The 4612-nt window shown below is 44.5% G+C and overlaps 1 long non-coding RNA gene across 1 annotated transcript; it reads right to left on the bottom strand.

Annotated features, from left to right (window-relative positions):
• Window positions 1-2577: 2577 nt before the first annotated feature.
• On the bottom strand, window positions 2578-3969 carry LOC142720888 (uncharacterized). The gene is made up of 3 exons (XR_012873647.1): window positions 3030-3969; window positions 2839-2944; window positions 2578-2758 (listed from the first exon to the last, which is right to left on the bottom strand). It is a non-coding gene; the product is annotated as an uncharacterized LOC142720888 (long non-coding RNA).
• Between the last annotated feature and the right edge of the window lie 643 nt (window positions 3970-4612).

Raw genomic sequence — 4612 nt, 5'->3', positions numbered from 1 at the left:
AACATACCCTTAGAATAAAAAAAATTTAAGGGTTCAGTTCTGAAGTGGCTTTGAGGGGCCCATATATTAGAAACTCCCATAAAACACCCCATTTTATAAACTAGGCCCCTCAAAGTATTCACAACAGCATGTAGAAAGTTTATGAACCCTTTAGGTGTTTCACAGGAATTTAAAGCAAAGTAGAGGTGAAATTAAATTTCATTTTTTTTTGTCAGAAAATCCTTTTTTAGTTCATTTTTTTTTTTTTTCATAACACAAAAGGTTTTACCGGAGAAACGCAACTCAATACGTATTGCCCAGATTCTGCAGTTTAGAGAAATATCCCACATGTGGCCCTAGTGCGGTAATGGACTGAAGCACCGGCCTCCGAAGCAAAGGAGCACCTAGTGGATTTTGAGGCCTCCTTTTTATTAGGCACCATGTCCGGTTTGAAGAGGTCTTGTGGTGCCAAAACAGTGGAAACCCCCAAACGTGACCCCATTTGGCAAACTACACCCCTCGAGGAACTTATCGAGGGGTATAGTGGGCATTTAGACCATACATTTTATTAATTTTTTTTGCTGCATTTTGTGGAATTAGGCTGTGAAATTTAAAATCACACATAATTTCTCCCGATTACGGCAATACCCCATATGTGGTCATAAACTGCTGGTTGGCCGAATGGCGGGGCTCAGAAAGGCAGGAGCGCTATTTGGCATGTCGATTTTGCTGGATTGGTTTCTGGGCGCCATGTCGCATTTGCGGAGCTTCTGAGGTACCAGCACAGGGGAAACCCCTTAAAAGTGACCCCATTTTGGAAACTAGAGGCCTTGGGGAATTAGACTTTTCATGGGGTGCATGCAACTTTTTATCAGATTTTATTTTTAAGAGGCGTGGTTACTCCAAAACCGCAATTCTACTGTTTATTCCTTTACAGCGTTCCCCGTGCGCTATAAATGACACATTCACTTTATTCTGCGGGGCGATACGATTACGGCGATACCAGATGTTTATAGTTTTTTTTTTTATGTCTTATGGCGCTTGCACAATAAAATTATTTTTATAAAAAAGCAATTACTTTCGGTGTTGCCTTATTCACACGAACCTGTCCGTTTTGCGTGTATAAAAAAAGTAGCGTTTTCCTGCGTTGCATTTCCGTGTGGTATCTGTGTACGGTGCGCGTCTGCGGTTTTTACGCGCGTATGTCATCCGTATCACGCGTTTTTTTACATCAGCAAAAACAACTGGAGGAGGTGTTTGTTTTTTTCCCCTCATTCCTTTAGGAACGGTTGCGTGAATCACGCTCAGCACACGGATGTGCGTCCGTGTGCTGTCTGTGATTTTCACGCACCTATAGACTTCAAAGGGTGCGTGATGCGCTAAAAACGCACAAGTATAGGACAGGTCGTGAGCTTCACGCTTAGGACACACGCTGCGTGAAAAACACTGAATGTCCCCATTGAATTGCATAGGTCCGCGCGACGGACGTTTTTTTAACGCGCGTAACACGGACGTGAAATACGCTGGTGTGAATAAGGCTTAAGAGCCATAACTTTTTTAGTTTTCCATCAAGAAAGCCGTGCGAGGACTTGTTTTCTGCGTAACGAACTGCAGTTTCGATCAGCACCATTGTTAGGTACATGCCACTTCTTGATCTCTTTTCATTCCATTTTTGGAGGGTGAAGTGACATTTTTTGATTCTGGTACGGTTTATTATCAGGCTATGTCCACACTGAGTTTTTTTAAAGTCAGAAAATTCTGCCTCAACATTCCGTATGGAATTTTGAGGCAGGTTTTAATCTGCCTGCACGCCGTTTGCCACGTTTTTCACCCGCGTACGTAGCGGGCAGTGGGCAAAAAACTCTGCGAAATACGCTTTCTCTGCTTCCCATTGATGTCAATGGGAAGTCGGAGACGTAAACGCCCGAAGATAGGGCATGTCGCTTCTGTTTACCGCGAGACTGGTTTTCCGCTCGCAAAAAAAACTCCTCCGCCTCCCATTGAAATCAATAGAAGGCATTTTCGGCCGTTTTTTGGCGCGTTTTCCGGCACTGTTTCCGTGTAAAAAAAAACAAAACACGTAAAAAAACTCAGTGTGAACTGGCCCTTATTTTGTTTTTACTAAAACAGATGTGGCAGGAGAGGAGGTCCGCTTTAATGGGGGTCTATCATTGCTAGGGGGACACTTATGCTGCATTTCGGGGTAAAACGTTTGGACCGAGCAACACATTACCGCAACGTGTAAACCCAGCTTTGCATAGGCTGAAAATCCCGGACAACCAATTTACCCCCCACTAATGCTGGAGGTCCCCAGAGATGATCAGATATTGATGGTGTCGGAGATTCCCTTTAAGTGCGGAGCATGCAGATTTTTTTAACATTTTTCGCCCACGAATGCAAAATTGTAGCAAAATACGCAGCAGTTTCACAAAACTGAACGCCAGAACTCCGCATTAACGGCTGCATGGTTTAAATAAATTGTGGAAAGAAAACCCGACAAAACCGCTATGCGCTAGTGCCCCGTAAAATACAGATTCCCAGGATGATGCCCAATACAAGAGTGAAAAAGATTAAAAAAATATATTTATTTATTGTAGAATGTGGTGGAGTTGCTGTGCTGTGTTTTGTGGCGCCGGCCCTTTAACAACCGGTGATTGGTGAGATGAAGAGCGGGGGGGAGGGTCCTTCTTCTCACGTGGATATGGCCGTCAGTCCACCTTTACACAGCTCAGTCCTGGATCAGAAGAGACTGGGACGTTTCCCCATTTTTTTGTCCAATCTTAAAAAAGAAAAAAATTTTTTTTTCACAAAACCTTCACCAGCAGAAGATGAAGACGGAGCAGAGGACGTCAGACTTACCGGATCTCGCTTCTGTTCTGCTCGTCACTGCTTCTCAGCACTGGAGGAGTCTTCATGGGAATTTCAGATGGTTTAGGTGGTAAAGGCCACGATGTTGGGGTGACAACTGCAAAATAAAAATCAGAAATTCAGTGCCCAGGCGGCTGTAGAAGAGATGTGAGTGGAGAAGATCATCAGTGGACGGCACTTACCTCACCTAAAGATGGTGAATGGGCCCTAAGTAAAGGATGGAATTAAGATGGCCGCTTTCTCTCCCGGGAGTTTCGGGGCCCTGATGGTAAATGGGCCCCAAGCGACAGATGGAATTAAGATGGCCGCTTTCTCTCCCGGGGGTTTGGGGCCCTGATGGTAAATGGGCCCCGAGTGACAGATGGTACTAAAATGGCCGCTTTCTCTTCCGGGGGTTTGAGGCCCTGATGATAACCGTAGCCCCCGAAAGGTCCTCCATTTCCACATCATCAGGAAATTGGTGTCCGCCAATTTCCATTTTGTCACCCTCATCCTCCACGTCCTCCATCTCCACATCATCCGGAAACTGGCGTCCGCCAATCTCCATTTTTTCATCTTTGTCCTCCACGTCCACCATCTCCACATCATCCGGAAGCCGGCGTCCGCCAACCTCCATTTTCTCTACAGTACTCATCTTGGGAAACGTCTTCACCAACATCCTCTTCTTACGCGACACCTCCATGATGAGAGCCAGCAAGAGAAACTGACACCGTGGTCAATGTGTGACCCCAATTTATAAACTTTCTGATGTCATAACCGGTTGGCCATTATGTGGAAACGGAACACGTCCAGATTACAGGCCACGCCCCTCATGACATCACGCTCAGGTTCTTCACAGTGCAGAGAAATAGAATCTGCCCACATTCTGGATGACATCACAAGAAGCGTATCCCAGTGAACCGTTACACCCGAGCGGCCATATAAAATGTAATATGGTACAAGAATACAGGCAGGAGGGTCACACTACACCCTCTGGGGAGGTTTCTATCACCTCAAAGAATTCCCAAATCAATGTGGTCAATTCCACAGACTTTCTAAAATATAGAATCGCACCCATAAAACATACAACACAGGCATTTACATACGTGTTCATGGACTCTCCCGCAAAGTGGTGTAATATGTGACCCCATAGAAAAATCGCTCAATGTTTTTCACCCATTGGCAGGCAACGAATGTGATCCCCGGCCGCCGATGGGTTGTCAGTTTTTTCCATAAATTATTCTTTATTTTTAACAAGTGAAATAAATACACATATATGGTATCGCCGCGATCGTGATGGCCCGAGCAATAAAGTTAACACAATATTTAAAGTGCATGGTGAAGACCATAAAAAAAATCTGCCCCCCCCCCCAAAAAAAAATATCATAAAAGTTAATTCATATAATATATACACACAAAAATGGTGCCGTTAAAATACAACTCGACCCGCAGAAAACAAGCAAACATATAGTGACGTCGACGGAAAAATACAATAGTTACGGCTCTGGGGAAACTGCGATGCAAAAACGAATTATTTTTGTTTTTATTGTGCAAAGGTAGTAAAATATAAACAACCTGTACATATGTGGTGTGACCAGAATCGTAGCGACACGCAGAATAACGGTAACGCCTGAATATCGCTCAGTAATAAATGGGTCGTGTGGGATTCATACTGATCGGCTTATAAGACGCGTATGTAACTCACTCCAGCCAATACTGGGTGCTGAGCGGAGCGGAAGTCACGTCCGGTTACGTAAATGGTCTATATTCATTGTTTGCGCTCCCA

Source organism: Rhinoderma darwinii, unplaced genomic scaffold (assembly GCF_050947455.1).
Source record: "Rhinoderma darwinii isolate aRhiDar2 unplaced genomic scaffold, aRhiDar2.hap1 Scaffold_510, whole genome shotgun sequence".
NCBI classification, from domain to species: Eukaryota; Metazoa; Chordata; class Amphibia; order Anura; family Rhinodermatidae; genus Rhinoderma; species Rhinoderma darwinii.
The sequence above is the reverse complement of the archived record's forward strand: the minus strand, read 5'-3'. Positions and strand labels throughout refer to the sequence as shown.